General features: G+C 36.0%; 1 protein-coding gene across 1 annotated transcript in view; it reads right to left on the bottom strand.

Annotated features, from left to right (window-relative positions):
* Positions 1–6,354, bottom strand: part of LOC120525167 (ADP-ribosylation factor 3) — a 48,840-nt gene extending 42,486 nt beyond the window's left edge. The window contains exon 1 of the mRNA XM_039747244.1: positions 6,284–6,354. The gene's annotated coding sequence lies outside the window, so the exon portion shown is untranslated. The remainder of the gene's footprint in view (positions 1–6,283) is intronic.
* Between the last annotated feature and the right edge of the window lie 14,154 nt (positions 6,355–20,508).

The following is a 20,508-nucleotide window of genomic DNA, read 5'->3' as shown; positions in this document are numbered from 1 at the left end:
TCATATTTCATTGCTTAATAAAATACATATTATGAAATATAAATAAATACAGTAACACATACATTTACATATGTATGGGTAATGCAGCTGCCTCATAGCTCTAGCAGACTATGCTTGAATACAGATCTGGTCATAGTGTGCATCAGTGCTTGTTTTCCTCTGGCAAATATGGATTTTTTTTTCCCATATTCCAAAGGCATGTTGGCCATGTGTAAGAGTGCAAGCATGTGTATTGTCTGCAGTTGACTTATGCCACATTCGAGGCTGAACTGTGGCTAATGTAGCTAAGATAGGCAAACTGTGACCCAAAAATTGGATCAAGCGAACACAGAAAAAAAAAAAGTTCAAAAATATATGCAGAGAGTAATATCCAGGTGCATTTAGGAACTTATTTGACTGTTCTGAAAACTGGAGCATATTTTAATATATACTTCATTAAAGAGTCAGTTATCACCTCTTGGTTTATTAAATAAAGCCATATTCAAAAATAAGTGACAATAGAATGTAATCACATGTGCTAGATAAAAAAGATGTTTTTTAATAGCACTCTGCAATATTATGTAGTTAAAAACTGATCCCAAATAGCCTAGCTAGCAGTGGCTGAAATAATTTTCATAGAAAACAGATGCCCACTTAAATATACAAATAGCACCAGGTACAAACTACTGCTACTACATGTGCATAATTCTGCAGAAGTTTAATTTACAGTAGCAGCTGACAGACGAGTAAAAGAAGAAAATAAACAAGTTGACATATGTAATCTAACTCGAAGCAAATTTGAAATGATACACTAATCCGAAATTGTACATAGTGTTTGTCTGTTTTAAGGTACATACTGTATGCTTGGATCTTTTCCAGCAATTTTCAACAAGAGTCATGAAAATCTCAAAAATGTATACAGTGTCCTCTAATTAGGATAACATAACAAAAATTAAACTTTCCAAACAAACTTCTTAGAAGAAAAAGCATGCCAAATTTCAACAACATTGATACCAGGGAGCACAGTTGTTTCATTCAGAGAAACACGACGATGACAGTAGGCGCCTTTTGCATTATATGTGAAAGCACCTAAGAAGGACAGATAAAATGAGGGTGAACAATGTATACACAGTGTCTTCATATGCTGTCCACAAAATTATACCATGCCTTATTCCATGAAGTTAAAAGTTTTTCATTTTTTTAATTCTACTAACTCCCAGAAACAGCTTTTCACATTTCATTTGAAAAAAAAAAAAACCAGCATTAAAACATTGTGCCAATTGGCACTGCTGTTAGACAATGAACTATTTCACCAATATCTTTAAATCTTAACAATGTCTTTCTTCCACTACACTATACAGGTTTGCCATTTAGTTATAGAGTTTGCATGACCTCCGTGTGTGTGTGGGTTTGCTTCAGATGCTTTGCGGACCAAAGACATGCAGGTTAGGTGGATATGAGATGCTACATTGATGCCTAATATGTGTGTGTTAGTTCACCCTGTGCTGGACTGGCACCCTGTCCAGGGATTGTTCCTGACTTACATACACAATGCTTACTGAGATGAGCTATAGCTCCCTCATGACCCTGCTCTGAATAAGCAGGTTTGGAAAATGGATGACTTCTCTCATGCTTCTAAGTATATCACTTAGCTTGAACTGTTGAGACTTCTCTAAAAGAGATTACATAGACAAATGCTATTGAAGGAAGCATACTTGTTCTATGAATTTTGAAGAAATACCTGTGCGCATGTTTCACCAAATAAATCACTTATAGATTCCAGCCTGAAATGATGTGGCTGCACTCATCCCACATTAAAGGTTACTTCTCCTTTCTCCTCTATGTGAGGCTGCTTGAGCGAGAGTGTGTGGGTGGATCTTCCCACAGTGAGCACCCCCACCCATTTAAGAAACAACACACAAGCAAAAAGATATGCCATAGCCACCTCCTGTGCCAGGCAAGCAAAAAGGATGCTTGCTTTCCAATGCCTACTGCATTAATTTTTCAGGAAACATATGTGTCCCTAACCTCAATATCAGTTTAGATAATTAATTCAATTTTACTACACAAAAAAGTATTAATGTTTCAATTAATATCTGCAAGGTGAGATACTGCTTCACTTTTTTACCTTTTTGTCTGAATGTTTAAGTGGTCATGTGGTGCAGAACAATGGTATGAGTTTAACAATTACAGCAGAACTTTCATGATTGGTCGATATCCTGCAGAAAACCTAAACAAATATATTCCCAAAGACTGGTATTCACATTTACCAATTATGATAAACCTTATTTATGAGATACAAAGCAAACTGTAGAGTACGGTGCTTCTGCAATGCATATTTGTTTGAACAACTTCAAAAAGTATGTTACTATGCAGTTTAATATTTACTATTAATACTGTACTAAATAAAACCAAACAAAAATTAACTGCTTTTCTCTATAGGGGACTGCGCAATTTCGTAAATTACAACAACAAAATTGTATATGCATTGTAACATTGCAGCTACATATTGTAAATGCTGCATGTATTTAGACACACTTAACACAATGGAAAATAATATTAAAGTATATCAAAGCAAAAATGTATGTGTATTTAAATATACATATTACACCAATCCTAATCATCTTCTATTTACTAGCATGTGTAAAGAAAAAGCCACACGATAACTTTGTACATTTGCTTGTTCAACCAATCCACGAGTTGAGAAACAATGGTGCAGAACATTATGCCAGTCCACTGTCCTAATACAATATAGTGAAACTTAGAATAATAATTAAACAATGAAACAAAAGTCAACAAGCATAAATGACTAACAATATCAAGCTAAAAGAAATTATAGAAAGGTGTGACAAAAAAGAAGAAACACAAAACATAAAAATCAAGTAAAAGTTAAAAACATTTTTGAAACAAACAAATAAAATGCGAACACAAAGCCTTCAATAATAACTCAATCAGATCTAGGAAAAAGGGTTTGAATAATGACCCAATCACTGGCTGTGTGGAGTTTGCACTTGCTCACTACGTCTTCATGGCTCTTACTCCAAGCACTATGGTTTTCTTTCCTTATACCAAAAATGTGAAATTTAGATTAACTTGAGACTGCAACTGTGCTGTGAGTGCTAGTGTTTATGCAAGAATGTGCCTTACAATGGACTATTACATCATCCAGGCTTAGTTTCTACTTTCACTCAGTGTTGCCAACATTCCAAAACAGGATTAAGTGGTTTGGTGGTTTTTGGGATGCACCAACCTGCTTAGAAGTTGCCATAGCAAAGGCACCACTATGAAAGCACAAGGCAGGTAGCAGAAAGGTCCCACACATGCTATCTGCTGCATCCCCTGTAAGGACATTCAGCAGGGGTAGCAACATGAGAAAGTGAGCAAGCTAAGGCCTTTCCCTAAACTTCGAAGGGAGCAATCTTCTGCAAAGGTTGCAAATATTTTACTTAAAGTATTCCTGCAAAACTAGTCCTGCCCTGTGCTACCCTTATGCCAAGCATCTGTGAAACTGAAGAACACAAAAGTCATAATTCAAGTCCTCTCTAAATATGTAACTATTTCTGTACTGTACATAACACAGTGTACATTACTGAGATCACACTTTATGTTAGGGTTTTTTAGATGCTATAAATGGCAGACAACAGAACAATGCTTTCTCTGCTGATGTCCATATTCTATTTCCTATTAATTACAATTCAGGAATATGGAAATCCAAATCCTGTTCTCAGTACAAGGCATGACAAAACCCTTCATTCTCACATACTCACCTCCATTTATTATTAAATGGCCAATGTAAACTGACCAGTCAATTCAAAATACAGGTTTTTGGGACAGAAGACAGAAACCCATGGAGGCAAGATGAAAATATGCAAACTCCAAACAGACAATGACTGGGGGTAGGATTTATATCAAGGACACTGATTTCAAAATGTGGCAGCACTATCTACTGTGCCATCATACCAACCACTGCTGAATCCTTCTAATTCCTTTCAGACTGAGAATTGGGGCCTGAAACCCTGGGGACATCCCTCTAATGGCCTGATGTGTTCCTACACAACTGGGCCCCAGCTCACATTTAAAGGTGCAGGTAACTTCCAAGTAGTTATTCTTTCCTAAATAAGAATGTTTTGAATTTGAAAACCGAAGAAACCCAAGCCAAACTGTTTTCAAAGAAAAGCTTGAAATTAGACTTGTCAAAGTGCAGTAATTGGTCAAAATTATAAATTACTATTTAGAATAATCAAACAACTGATTTGACAATATTCAAAATGTCTAATGACAAGAAAGAATTGTAACTGAAGCCCTAGTAAAAGATGTCACAAAGTATTTTAAAAGTATTCACTAATCCATTCATTTTCATAACTTCCTTCTTCTAATAATTGGCCAAGAAACTGATACCTATCCTGACAGAAATGAGTTCAGGGCACAAATTAATATGAAGTCGTTTTGCAGGACAAATACCACACTATCCAATTTAGTCTCAATTCTAGCTAACAACTTTACTTTAAAATCCACATTTAAAAGAATGACTCTCTGGCCAGGATTTTGCAGTTAAGACTCTACAATTCAAGTCATTGTATTTTTAAATTACACAAATCTTTATGTAAATTGTTAGGCAAAGCATGCATCAGTTACTTTTTCTCACAAAACCACACTGTACACTTCAAGAACATTTGACATTGCATAGCCCAGTATTAATTTAGCCTTGCATGCATGTGTAAGTGTAAGAAGAAGCTAAACAGGTCAAGTAAAAAGATTTTGGAACAGTAACATTTAATATTTGTAAAATTCCAATTTTCTTAATGACATCTTCTGAATATATTATGTGTAACCTGTTCAGTACTGTATATTTAGACATTTAAATTAAAATAAAATTTAATATTACGAAATGTGATATATTGGGTGTGGTTAGTGTTGCAGTATCACAGTTTCACTCCAAAACACTGAGATGGAATACTGGCCAAGTGTTTGTTCCTGCATCGGAGCTCCAGGAGACTGGGTTTTAAAATCCTCCCCAGTGCCTATCTGTAACAAGTTTACTGTGCTTTGTGCCTGCCTGAGTTTTTCTCAGGGTACTTCAGATTCAATTCCCTCATCTCAAAGGCATGCATGTTACACTGACTGGCAACACTAAAGTGACATGATATTTGTGGGGCTTGAGACTTGTGTGAATGTGTTTTGTGTTTAATGTCCTTGGGTGGTTCCTATCTAGTACCAAATTTATTGGGTAAAGCTCTTACTGTTTATTTGTTTTTTCCAAATATGGATTATGTATGTTTATCACAAAAACATATTTGTATCCTTCAAAGCACAGTACTTCATAATATTTTCTTACTAAGCTAAACTGTGTGTTTCAGCACTGTACGCTCAAAAATGTGTTGCACTATTAAAGAGTATGGCAATAATACATTCTGCAAACAGTGTGCATTTACTTAGTACACTGTATGCTTTCATCATTCTTTTAAAAAAAATGCAGTTGCGTAAATTTACGAAGATCATTTTCGTTTGTTCTCTGTACACCAAAATCTATGAGAGTTGTAATTAATATTTATGTTTTATCGCCGGGATTTGCCCTGTAAACAACCATCTGTCTGTCCCGATCCCATACTGCAGATAACCCACAGTATAAAGAAGGGGAAGGGAGGGTTAAGAAGATTTGAAGGGGGTGGTTATTGTCCAAATTATACGAGCTCATCATACATCAATTCCCACTAAAAGCTCTATCTTCCATCTCGCCCAGATGGATGACTCGCGAGCCCGCTGTTCCTGGTTTCCCAAACCGAGAGCGGACACTGCGTATTTTGTTGCAGTCGTTTGAAGGAAAGCTGGCATTTGTAATTTTGTTAACACAAGGCGGCTGACATCATCAGCATACGGCTAGCAGCCGCTAATTATTCCTATTCACACCTCTGATCACCAGACAACCAGGAATAAATGTAAGCAAAAACCGTGAAAGGAAAGGCACGCAGTAAGAGACACCATGATGGGTAATCTCCATTTTAAATTTTTATGTCTTCGAAAATAAACGTACCACTTCGCCCATATGCTGGTTTCCACACCTCCACCCCACTGTCACCAAAACCAACCCGCACAGCGTCTCATTCCGGAGCGAGCAAGCTACACCGCAACAGGACGGAATCCGGGGGGAAATAATTTAAGACATACAAAATGCAGTATATTAACTTTATGGCCAAAAACACACGATCCTTCTTATTTGAACTGATCTAACAACACTTCTTTTTTATGCGTTTAATACATGTTTTTAGATCGATATTTCAGCCCATTGCAGCGACGTTTCACTCACCTCCAACGACAACAGCCTAGAGAAAAGGGGGCGGGGTGAACAGTTATCGCGAGAATCTGAATAGGCTCGCGAGAGGTGGACGCGGGGAGGTACGATATTGATGCGGGCGCGGTTGGCATGACAACTAGCTTGCAGAGCGCGCTCTGCGAGGTTTGTGGATGACAGCTGTTTAATGAACATGCTGAGGGTTTCAACAATGAAAATGTATTTCTTAAGAAATTAAAATAGTAAGCAGCAAGTAGTGTTGCCATATCAGGCGTTAAAGTTCAGAATCGATGTTAGGCGAGCGTGCTTCTTGTTGTTATATATCTCTTGTGCCCGGTACATATCCGATCAAGATCTACCATTCTACATTTCTGACTTAATTTAGTTTAATGCAATATGTAGGATTATATGCAGTTTTCTTAAAACCATACAGTTTGACATTTCAGAGAATTCTTACCTGCGAAAGAACACAATAACTGGGACTTTATTTATCCCAAGCAGTGCAGGTAAATCCTTAGTTAACATAGGCGGCTGCCTAGGGCGCAAAGTATGAAAGTTAAGGGGCGCTCAGGCATAATACTCTTCGTTTAGAACACTAAGGGGCGCCGTTTTTGTAATTCAAGGGCAGTGTGCTCTGGAGATTGAGATGGGCATCCCTAACCGGTCATCGGAGCCAAATAACAGTGAGTGCGCTCCATGGACACAGAGTGGCGCCATTATAAATGTCCTCCATCTCGTCCGGTGTACTTTTCTCAATTGGACGCTCATATTTAAACTCAAGGGGCGCATCCTAACGACCCCGCATAGGGCTCGATGCCGGAACTGATCCCGACAGGGAAATTGTGCCTTTTTACAGACGCTTAAGATATTCGATAACAAGTAAAAAACAATCCCGATCAAACACGCACACAAGAATTAGAAGGAGCACTTTACTGTTATTGATAAGATCAAGTAGCATACTTGCACACTTGAAACACATCTCACATTAAAACACTTTGCAAACACTTGGGTTTATCCTGCGTCAACACATAAGCGTTTTAAGGTTGCTTATAGTTATTGATATGTCATCATCAGTATTAGCTTGCAAAATCTCTCATTTGGGGTTAGCAGGAAGCAGCATATGTGATGTATTTTATGTTTAGATATCACAGGAATGATCCCAGGGTCAATTTAAGTAAAAATGACTTAATTGTGTTGTCAAAGTAGACGATTCAGCACAGACTTATAATGAAGAATGCTGCGGAGGGGTAAGCAGCCACTTGGCTAACGTCTCCAGGACTGTGACTGGATCTGACTTGTGTTTTGACTTTGTCTTAAAAATGACTGTAGACCTCTCAAAGCTTTATTTTGTCCAGGAATGCTTCAGACTGGAGTTTCTGTTTTCCTCTTCCACATTGTCAACTAACGATAGTTCAATGATAATGACAAAAATGTTTACCTTTTAGTCGTTCGGTCTGGAACTGCTTTGTTTTACTACGTGTTTAAACAAAAATGTAATTTTATGTGTAAGTATTATGTAATTGCATTTTACCTGATAACCTGTTAAATCAGTCTGGGCATGTACTCTTTAAAAAGTGCTTTACAACCATAAAGTGAATTAAATTATTGGAAAATTCATTTAGTTTATTTGTGGGACAGAGTTTCAAAAATGTCTGACAAAAGAATGAAATAGCTGTGCTTTATCATTTAACATTTCTCAAAGTGGTCCTTAACTTCATGTTATTTTTCTCCTGCATTAGAGGATTATGTTACTCTAACTGCTAAAAAGGGTTTATAATGCAGAGGGATTTGCACTATCCACAAAAAATAGATAAGGCTTTGTTAAAGAGTAGTGTGTATATTGCTGTTGACTGTTGTTTTAAACATGCTGTTACAGTTTATCTTGGGCATGCCATGTTTCCAAAAACAAAGATCAGTGCCCGTATTTATCACACATCTCAGAATTACTCCTAGGAATTGCGTTTAAAGTCTGACTAAGATAAGACTTTGTTCTACCTCAGAGTATGACGTGAAAGCTATCTATGAACTTTCCTACACAGGGCTTGTGCCACCATTAAGTCAAATTAGACTTTTGCCCTAGGCGCTGATCATAACTGGACCCAGTTCAAACTCTGTTATTAAAAACATAAAGGCATAACAAATTTTTACAAAAAATAGGAAAACTGGTTCATCAAGCTTCTTTGGTTAGATAATATCCGTCTATCTATTTTTTGAGCCTGCTTAATCTAATTTTGAGCTAATGGGAGATAAAGCTTGCCCTAGGAACACTAGCAAGGTTGCGGTGAGCTAACAGATACTGTAAATTAAACATCAATTTACAAATACCCCTTTTAAAAATTATGTCAGTATATTTCCTAGTTTCCTACAGACTTTTTCAGGTATCTCCAATAAAATAAGCTGGTAAGCATAATCAAACGTAAAATGATATAACCTTGTCAATGAAATACAATACATTCCAGGCTTTTGGTGGGCCAGAGTCTATTCTTTGAACACAGGTCTTGGACAAGGCACTTGTCAGTTACAGAGGTACTTACTTGATAAGTTTTTACTTGTGATTTAGATGGTATACTTCAAATATAATGAAGCTAATCATGTCTCGCTGTATGTTCTGAATATTTCCTTTTTGACGAGCCCTTTCACAAGCTATTATTTCTGACAACAGTCAACAAAATTCTCAAACAAATTCAGTAGGCTGAATCATAGGTTGCAGCAAGAGCTGGCATCACCTTTTCCATGTTTAAATATTTTAAATTTTACAGAAATAATGTACTGTAAAGTGCACATTCTCCAAGTGTGTCATGGCATCTACTAAGGATGTTATTTGTTCTTTTTGTGAAAATGTAAAGTTATGAAGACCTCATCAAAGATCTCCTATATACATCTGTTTAATGGCAAACGTTGGTAAGTGTGATTCATCACATTTGAGGTCACAGTGTGACACATGCATTTTCTCAAGCTTTGCAATTACAGATGGGCGGCATTTACACTCTCATCACTTGTCTATATTTTATTATGACTAATACTACTGCCACCTACTATTTAATCTTCAGAGTTGCACTGTAACATGCTCTAGTCTTCTTTGTAAATTGCCTTGTAATTCTGAATATTGTTAAATATACTGCATAAAAATAAAGACTCGTTCCATATTAGTTCTGGGATTAATGCTGGCTTGGTAAATTTTGTTTAAGTGTGAGACAAGGCTTAGTAACAAGTGGCATTTTTTACTATTCACTTTAGTAGCACACATGTGCCATCCTCAAATACCATATTATGGGGGGCAAAGACAAAGAAATGCTATATAAGGAACAGGCAAGAAAAATCAGGCTGTAATTTGTGAGAGAAGATATCAGTGTTTTGTGATGACATCTTGCAAGTACTTGCCTGTTCCCCTGGATTGTTGCAATTCCAGCAACTTTTTCTTTGCAAAATCCCTTTTGGGTGAATTGGGTGCACATCATATTGCCCTTATCACAAAGGGCATTAGTATATACAAGGAAAAAATGCCTAATAACAGGAAAAGTCCACTTTTTCACTGACAGACATTCAAAACAACATGCTACATCAGTCCTCATGATTATAAACCTGTCCAATTAGACCTAAATAAAATGTTTTTGAAAGAAGAATATGAGTGCTGACTGGTTGATATGAGTGGGGTATAGTCAGAATAGTGTGTAAAATGTCATCTTATAATAGCATACATTTGAAGTGTTACAGTGCCACAAGAGAGAAAAAGTCAAAGTGGATAGCCATTTAAAACATAGAGGGAGAATTTCTAGGATGGTTGCAATACCAGCAAGTTCAAGTACTTAGTACAGTTCTGATTATGCTGTTGGGCTGTCACCACTCCTATAGGTGTCCAGTGCTGCAGAAAAGAAATACAACAGATATGAAATGGTGTCCTGTAGGGTTATATTCGAAGGGCTGTTTGGAACATAGTGTGTGCAGCAATAGGCTACTAATGGTGGTGTCCAAATTACCCCCATAATTAAAATACAGTAAATACAATGGAGTTTTGCCTAAAGAATGCACAGGGATCCTTTTTTGGTCAGCAGCAACACTATTTTTTAACTAGAACATAAAACATTTTTTGTTGAGAGCAGTTGATTTAGCCTGACATAATTCTTTAATTCCTTTGTACCGGTCGTGTTGATGAAAATGTTTAGTCACAATATAAAGGTCCTGAAGGTGTAACTTTTATCTATTAAAGTAGAAAACTGTGCAATATATCCAATGTGTACCCCATATCTTTATGTTAGAGTAACAGCAGACATCAACCTAAATTATTTCTTTCAAAATTTCATATATGTCTGTCATATTGCTCCCTACCCTTCATTCAGTGAAGAAAAAAGATTAATGTTTTGCACTTTTTTCTCATAAGCTACAGTACTGGAATAAGTCTAGAAATTCTTATCTGGAATTTGTGTAGTACTTCAATGTAAACATGTCATACAATGTTCAAAACTGTGCACAGAGTAATGGATGTGGGCAATCTGCCTAGCATCCATTTGGCCATTTTTAATTGCTTCTATACAATACCTGGTTGTGGACAGAGGCAAGTTCACACAGTCATTTTTGACACACATGACATACACCTAAATATGCACAACTGTATAATAAGTAACATTTTTTACTTTGTATTTGCACAACTTTACATTCAACTTCATTTGGCACATAGCAACTTAAAACTGTCCCTCTGTGGTGAGTTTGCTGAATCAAGGGTTTATGCAAACTTGCTACATTTAGTGCCATCTGTACATTTAACTAACCTGACTGTTACATTCATTGTACAGTCAAACTGCCTGAGCAAGCATGCAAGGTGACTAGCTAACATTGGTACCATGACACCTGTTATTCTGGTCATATGCAATTGAAAAATTAGGCTCATATTTTGCTGTTGTTCATATCATTTCCAAGCGTAAATCTGGTAGTTATTAACCTCAAGGGGGGAAAACTGAAACTCATTGCTGAAATATTTCTGATACCAGGAGCCCCTAGACCAGTCCAAGCACAACTGGCAATGACAAGCATTCAATAACTGATGTGATGGATAAATAGAGTTCCACATCTGTTAGCTATTAACTCTTGGTCTCAGGTGTTTCTTGGGAATCCATTGAGGGTATCACACTACATCCTGGTAGTAATATGAAAGTGTTTGTGTAAGAGTTCTGACAACCTGTCACACAATCCACATGTTTGCCTATGAAGTAACTTCACCTCCATGCATCAATTATCATTATTCCCACAATAACATCCAATGCATGTTTCATGAAATTTAAAAATGTATACAGTTTCAAAATGATTTAATTGTATGGGTGATGTGATTTATGATCATAGAATGATTTAATAGCAGTTAAAGAGTACCAAGGTCACTGTGATCAAACCCTGACTGAGTATGGTGTCAGTCAAGTCAGTTTTGGTGAGATGGACCACTGCTTCTGGATACAACAATTTTTCCTGACATTTATATTTAATGACTACTGTCTCTGAGCACTTTGTGGTACATGTAGTCCTGACCTGGTAATTTATTTGTTTTCAGTCTGTTTAATATTTGTAACACATTACTTTTTATCATTTCCAAATCTTTTAAAAATACATTCTAATCTTTTCGTAAATATTATTTCCAAATCTTATCTTATCTTATCTTATAATGATTTTATAATAATCCAGTGTGACTGTAAGTGCTCTTTCATATCTTTAGCAAAGTCAGAAGTTTTCCCTTCTTTTTAGTAATTCTGATGTGTATTTGAGGGGTACTGTTGTTGTTGTTTGTTATATTGTTTATATTGGCTCTGGTGATGGTAATTGTCCTCTGAAACAGGGATTGGTGCTGTTGCTTAATGTCTTCTCTTCTCATCCTTCTGCAGAACAGAACACTGACATTCATGTTTAATGTCACTTCCATTTTCTGCCCTCCTGGACCCGGCTCTTCCTGCCTGGATCCCATATAACCTGTAATAATATCTATCTATCTATCTATCTATCTATCTATCTATCTATCTATCTATCTATCTATCTATCTATCTATCTATCTATCTATCAACTTCAGGCCATTTTAAACATTCTGACCCAAATCACATACTTAGAACATATTTGATCATAACGTCCCATGGGGCTAATAAATGTTGTTACTCCACATCGAAGGCTTTTTAGTCAGTAACCAGCCGCAGATCCAATAAACTATTGCATTGCCACGAACATAATGCCAATCAATCTGTCTTTTTTACATTTCACACATGCACTATCATATGACATTTTACAAAACAGATAGTTACATTTCTGTTCAAGACATAGACTTCAGCATAATAAAAGACCTTAATCTTGGGTTTTAGTGATCACTAGAGTCCATGCTCTATCACTGGTGAGTGTTTATTGCACATAGTCTGTTCCAGTCAATTCATTAAATAGCTGTCTAATTATTTTTATTTTATGCTTCTATTTATTGATTTTACAAACAATTGGAATATATTTATGTATGCATATGTGTTTACAGTGTCTGCTTTGGTTTAAGATTATATATATGTGTATGAACTTTTTTTTGTGTGTTCACTGACAATAGAGAACTTCCATGTGTTTCATATTAGTTTTCAATGTTTAGATCCAGCAGGTGGCACCAGAGCCCAAGCTTTGACATTTTTTTCTTTTCTGCATCAAAATTTAGCATTTGCCTAAAATCCAAGTTTGTGTTTTGTTATAAGTAATTAAGGAAATTACAATAAAATATCTTCATACAGGAAACATTTTTTATACTTTATTTTATTTTGAAGGTAAAACAAAGGAATTTGAGAAATGTATCATTATAAAGGAATAAAATAATAGGAAGCTGAAAACATGCTATGCAAAGTGTTTGGCAAAACAGTGTAATTCCTTTATAAGGGGTTTATGACAACCAAATATATGTAAATTTAATTTCCTAATTTCATATTATTTAAGGTTATTCGGGGACTGAGGATACCTTGACAGTTTTATGTTTCATGCATATGAAAGCAGTCTTAAAATTTTAAAATTCACATTTCAGTTGCTCTGAACCACAACTCACAGTGTGATCTTGAGTAGGCCCCCCATCTACTTGTGCTTCAACAGCAGGAAAATGTATGTAAACGTTTGTATTATGGATCGTGCATGGTATTTGCTATAAGACAGTACTGTAAAAGTATTTTTTTATTGTTATATAGTACAGTACTGGTCAAAAGTTTTAGAAAATCTTAGCTTTTCCAGTTTTTATTAACATTTAAGCAGTTCAAGTCCAGTGAATAACCAAAACTAGAACAAATGTAAGAAGTAAACTTCCAGAGGTCAAAAAAAAAAAACTTTAGGTTACTAAAAACTGATACTGTAAAATGAAATGAAAAATAATGTCATTTTCAGAGTTATACATTAAGATCTTTTTCTGGGAAGAAGTAATAGGTTAACAACTTACAGCTTTTCAGAATCAATAAATGTTAATTATGGCTTGAAGTTTGATGCAAACAATTCATACAAGTGTCCCACCTTTGTTGATTACTTACAAACCCTTTTTTTTTTTTAAATTTTGTTAATTTTATTGCAATCATTCCGTACAAATCAATACATTTTTACAAAAAGTAAAATTAAGAACAAGTCGATCCCCACCCCTGAGAGACAGAGCAAGGCAAACGGCGTAAAATTTAAGGCTTGTAAACATACCTAAATTAATAAGTTTGATAAGCCAATAGAGATATAAATGCAGAAGACAAAAAAAATACAAATAATAAATACTTCCTCTGTGCTTTAAGAGCTTATTTTAAAATATCACTTATTAGATCCTGACAAGTTTTGAAAAAAGTCTGTACAGATCCTCTAACTGAGTATTTGATTTTTTTCAATTTCAAATAGTATAAAACATTGGTTTCCCACTGACTTAAAAGAGGAGAGTTTGGGTTCTTCCAGTTTAGCAGAATACGTCTGTGTGCCAAAAGTGTAGTGAATGCAATCACAGTTTATTTGTCTTTCTCCACTTTAAGCCCCACTGGAAGAACCCCAAACACAGCTGTTAATGGGTTAGGAGGGATTGTGAGTCCAAGGCTGTCTGAAAGGTAATTAAATTTTTTTGTCCAGAATAATGCTAATTTGGTGCAGGCCCAGAACATGTGCCCCAGTGAGGCTGGGACTTGATTGCAGCGTTCGCAGGTTAGATCATGCCCTGGAAACATTTTGGAGAGTTTTAGTCGAGACAGATGTGCTCGATATATAATTTTGAGTTGAATAATTGTATGCTTTGTGCATATGGAGCTCGAGCTCGAATTCTCTGCATTGCTACTTTCCACTCCTTTTCTGATATATTAATTGAGAGATCTTTTTCCCAGTGTCCTCTTGGATCTTTGAAAGGGAGGGGCTGTAAAATAATTTTATATATTGCAGAGATGGTGTCTGAGTCCTTGAGATTGAGCAATATTTTTTCCAGCATGGATAAGGGTGCAAGATGAGGAAAATCGGGAAGGTTCTGTTTAACAAAGTTCCTAATTTGAAGATAGTGAAAGAAATGTGTAGCTGGAATGTTAAATTTGGAATGTAATTGTTCATAGGATGCAAAGACGTTGTCTATATAAAGATCTCTAAGCAAGTTCATCCCAAAGTTTTTTCCAGATATTAAAAACTGCATATGTTCGCGAAGGTTGAAAGAGGTGGTTCTCTTGCAAAGGTGCCACAGATAAAAGCTTCTCCATCTTAAATGCTTTCTACATTGGTTCCATATTCTAAGTGAGTGAAGCACAATTTGGTTATTAGTATATTGCCGATAACTTGTGTTTATTGGGGCACAGAGCAGGGAATATAAAGAAGTACTGCAGGATTTTACTTCTATTGCGGACCAAGCCTGTGTATGTTCTTCTATTTGTGTCCAGGTTTTTATCGCCTGTATATTTGCTGCCCAGTAATAAAACTGGAAGTTAGGTAGAGCCATGCCGCCTTCTGCCTTTTGTCTTTGTAGGGTCCCTCTTTGGATACGTGGATGTTTTGAGTTCCAAATAAATGAGGTTATTGTTGAATATAATTGCTTAAAAATGATTTATTGATGTATATTGGGATGTTTTGAAATAAAAAGAGAAGCTTAGGAAGAATATTAATCTTAACAGTGTTAATTCTTCCAGCAAGAGTGAGATGAAGAGATGACCGTCTATGCAAGTCTTGCTTAATATTTTCCATGCAGACGGCGAAATTTTGTTGATAAAGAGCTTTATGTTTACTTGTGATGTTTACCCCGAGGTACTTAAACTGCAATGATAAAAGGTAGGGTATCTAATCTAATATTATATGCTTGAGAATTCACTGGAAAGAGTAAACTTTTATTCAGATTAATTCTAAGACCAGAGATCTTTTGAAATTCTGTGAGTGCTGTTAAGACTGCAGGCACAGAATTTTTTGAGTCTGATATATACAGTACCATATCATCTGCATATAATGAAATTTTCAGTTCCAGTCCTTCTTTGATAATCCCCTTTATCTGATCAGTATTTCGACAGATTACTTACAAACTCTGTCTTCATAAAAGCAGTGTTGGAAAAAATAAACTGTGTTTCTACACCATCTGAAGCATTATGTGAACATTGAAAATAGACAGAACATTATTTTCCTTAAATGTGTAGGTCTTCTATTTAGAAATTGTCAAAGAAAGCCAAGGTGCAAGTGATTGTAGTTTCCATACCATCAAAATGAATGTGAAAACTGGAGGAAACTGTGACAGGAACAGGTCTAGCAAACCCAAAGCCACAACAGAATCCGCAGACAAGTTTTCTGACTTGCATTTTCATCCTGCCAGTTGAGCCATTGACAATGTCACACTTCCTGACTTCAAAATGGGCTACTCTTTGCCCAAAAAGGATTTTTAGTTATTAGATAGTAACTACTTTCAGATGTACCCTGGGAATCATTTCTGGGGTCCCAAATATCTATAGAGTTTCCCCTTGTGGTCCCAGTTGATCCTGCAATTCTGTGCATGCATTAAGGTGGGTTTGGCTACTAAGTTAACTGATATGAAAGTTGGAGCATTTTCCATTTTTATTTACTTTATTTAACAATCAGTTATCACATTTTTGTTTTTAAAAATTTTTGTAACAATGAAATATTTTGTATTTCTAAATTTCACTTACCTAAAGTGACAGGAGCCCAACATCTGACTCACTTGCCTTGGACAACAGATGATTAAAAAAGGAAAACTTACAAAACATAAAAGTTCAAGCAACTGCTCTCCAGCTAAAACTGAAACAGTAAACTAATTGGTAATTTTGTTGCACAGAATGTTTCTCCATTTTAAGACAGATGAGTTCTGAAATTTGGCAATGTTTTTCAAAGGGAGATTTTGAAATTTCAGAAATTTGTGCAGTGCGGCTGTTTGCGATATCTCAATGAAATAAAGATGCTATATTTCAACAAAATTGGTCCAAAAGGTGCCAAGTTATTTCATGCAGACAGACAGACAGATATGACTACTGCAATAGGTGCTCCCGCATTATATGCGAACATACCTGAAAAGGAGAGAGAAACAAAAGACAGTGCTTTGCTGAAAATTATACCTGAAATTTGCCGATTATTTTGAAATAAAGCAAAATAATGATTTGAACAAGAAGTCTAAATAAGCCACAGATATTGCAGTTGAGATGAATGAGATTGACTTTGCAGATTATAAGAAAAAACTAATTTCACCACTTCTAGCAACTTTAGCAACAGCAGGCAATCCAATTCTGATGAGTCACACCGACAAAGACATAAACAACAATGTGGAAGACAAAGAGGGCACTGTAGAAGATAACAATGCTAAAATTGAATAAACAAGTTCATATTACAACTTTTACCAGTTTTTAATTTTTTTTTTGACGGACTTTACTGTAACAGCCTATTTTTACCGATGGTGCTTGTTGTAGTTGAAATTTCCTCTGCACTAGTGCTTGTCTACATCTACATCTTGTAGTATAAATGTAAATTACCAGCATTTCTCTTCTGGACTCACCTCTAGTCTTTTATTTTATTTGCAGTAAATATGCAAACCCAACATATTCAGTTACAGATTACACTTTTGCCAGTGACATCAGCCTTTAAAAAATATTTTGTTCATATTTGCTACCTGCACTATTGGTAAAAGTTAAATTTCCACAGATGTGATGTTGGACTCATCAATTAGTTTCTTACCTTCATTGTAATTTACTAATGAACAAAAAAAAAAGAAGTTCACATTGGATTTTTTTCCACTTTAATCCCTGCACCTCATTTATTATTGAAATATGTGAAATTTCATAATGCTTGAGTATATTTGTGTGTCTAGTGGGAGTCTCTTCAGTGAGAGGAGTGAGGTGGGGGGGACCTTTTTACCTTTGATACCCTTAGGCAGGTTGAGGTCCTTATTTGGCCTTCCGTCATATACATAAATCATCTACACTCAATACAAACTAGTTTAGTGAAAGGTAAACATTATTAAAATGGGAGTACAGTAAAGCAATAATGGGCTGTCATAATGACTAAAGACTTTTGGCTCACTCCAGTTGTGATGAAGTGCTTTGAGAAACTGGTGCTAGAACACATTAAACAATCTCACCCTTAATGTCAGAAAAGCCAAGGAGGTGGTGATTGACTTCAGAAAGCAGAAGGAACACAACACTGCCATCAACATTAGAGGGGATGTTGTTCCATGAGTGAACAGCTTTAAATTTAAAAAATTAAAAAATTAAAATTATGTTTTTGCTGGTTATGATGTCTGCAAGCTGGAAGGGGTGTTTGTAACTACAGCCTTTTTATTTAATCCACGGCTTCTCCACTGTTTTATTGTTCATTTATTATGATTATAGTTATTGTGTAGGTATTTTAGACTTACTTTACATTGCTCAGGTACCCATTTCCTTTATCATTCCAACCGTACCCCTATTAACATGTCTATCGAGGTGATCATCATCGATCAAAGAACTGTCACTTACTGAGTAGTTTCCATGCCCGGAGATGGCACCTACCTTTTCCATTCTCTTTGTTATATATTGCACGGCCATATCAGGCTCACTCTTGATATCCGGAAGAACATTGTGTCTTATGTATTGAATGACTGGGACAGGTTCAAGGTGTGGACTGATGACGGTACAGGAGATAATTATTCTACACAGGAGCACTAGAATAGTGAAATGCTTAAGCCCTTCACCTATGCATCTGCATGTGAGTTGACGGCTGCCGGTGAATTGTTCGGTTGTCACTTTCAAGTGTACCGAAATGGCCAAAATTTTACACCTTTTGACAACCGCCAATGCCTCTTAAACATCTTAGATTGACAGGTGACGATTTCAGTAGTGGACACTTTGATGTTTATGAATGTTTAAACTCTCAAAAGTTGGATGTAAAGTTATCGATGAAACCGGTTGTATACTTACAACGCTTGACAGATGCCGAATGTCTCTTCAACACAAGTCCTACAAATACTGTCGTAATTGAAACAAACCATGAAACTCAAACCGATTATGACAGCAGCAATCCAAGCTGTGAGATTTGAAACTGCTCAAGAGTAAGCTCAACACACAGCTTGGTCATATTTCAACCGGAGGGCCGAACTCACAATGTGGTATACAAAGAGATCCTTAACAAATAATTTTTGGTATATTTTCCCTCAGTTTAAAAAGGTTTAAGTCTCTTCTTAATAAAAATTTTAAGGCAGTACTTCGGCGCTGCAAAGCGCGGGTATTGTGCTAGTATATATATATATATATATATATATATATATATATATATATATATATATATATATATATATATATATATATTGTTATTGAAACGGTATGACAACCCTGAACCACCCACCGGATTTAGCTCCGTGTGATTTCTTTTTGTTCCCACGGATGAAAAAAGACTTGAAAGGAAGGCGTTTTGCTGACGTCGAAGAAGTAAAACAAGAAATGACCAGAGCATTAATGGGCATTAGTTCAGACGAATTTAAAAAATGTTTCGAACAATGGAACAAACGGTAAGATAAGTGTATTTCCGCCATTGGAGAGTGCTTTGGAGGAGACTAATTGTAGTTTGTACAGAAAATTAAATTAAACATGTTTTAAAAATATTTCCAGGTGCGATCAGCTCCCCAGCTCACTATACTGTATATATATATATATATATATATATATATATATATATATATATATATATATATATATATATATATACACTAGCCATGTGCGCCCAACTATGTTGCGCATGTTAAAGTTGTCTGTGAAGGGCTCCCTGTTTAAATGCGGCTGCCAGTCGTGAACTGGGCCCTTCGTCGCACAGCATTATGATTTTTTATAAGGGAAACAAAATTACAAAAGAAAACTCTTAGATATTGATTTGATAGGAATGGCCTACTCGGAATTACTGTCTGAATCGTAATTATGTGGTGGTGTAGGAGCATTTCTGCTTCTGTCCGTTCACAGTCAGTCTTGTTTTCACGATGCTGTTGTTTCCTCTCATGATCTCTTCTCAACCTTTCTCCAATCTCGCTGGTTGCTTTTTGGCAATCCAAAGAGTAAGGCAATATACACAGAGCAATGGTTATAAAAGGGGGACACATAGGTATCCAGGCTCTTTAAAGTATAAATAGGGATCACTTCACTAACATGTGAGCAAGCCACGGTACAATTGTGAGACACGCAGCACTCGCCGGCTACAACGTAACAATAATAATTTCCGGAACGTGCTTTTACATTGTCATTCATTTTACCCACTGTATTTTTTTCATTCATATGTTACGTAGGCACGTGCCGTTTATCTTTGGCAATCTCATTCTCTAACCAGGCCTCAGGAGCTAACCAGTGTAACACTGTCCACCACCCCTTTCATTATTCCAGCACATTGTTGACATCCGTGAGTAACAACAACGTACTAAACTGGAAGGTGGTCTACGCATGCGTGGAATTCGCGGACAAACAAGGTCTAAATGAAGATCTCTTTAGTTAATTTAAAGCACAACAATTTGTTTAGTTTGAATGTCTGTGTTTTGAGGTGTGACTGAAGTACTACAGTCTTCAGTAGTATAAGCCTGGAGGAGATTCTTAATGTAATGCCTATGTTTTAGCTGTCTCTCTACTGCCATCTAGTGCTTCTTCTTCTAATTCATTCGCGGACAAACAAAGATCACGATCCAAATGAAGATTATATATATATATATATAATTTTTTTTATTACCTGGTAAATCACAATCACAATTCTTCCACCTCTCCTCTAAGCAAGTCTTGTCTTCCTCCTCCCAAATCTGACTGCTTGGCTAAGGCAGAGTGGCTGCT

The sequence above is a fragment of the Polypterus senegalus genome, chromosome 3 (genome assembly GCF_016835505.1).
Source record: "Polypterus senegalus isolate Bchr_013 chromosome 3, ASM1683550v1, whole genome shotgun sequence".
Taxonomy (NCBI): domain Eukaryota; kingdom Metazoa; phylum Chordata; class Cladistia; order Polypteriformes; family Polypteridae; genus Polypterus; species Polypterus senegalus.
The sequence above is the reverse complement of the archived record's forward strand: the minus strand, read 5'-3'. Positions and strand labels throughout refer to the sequence as shown.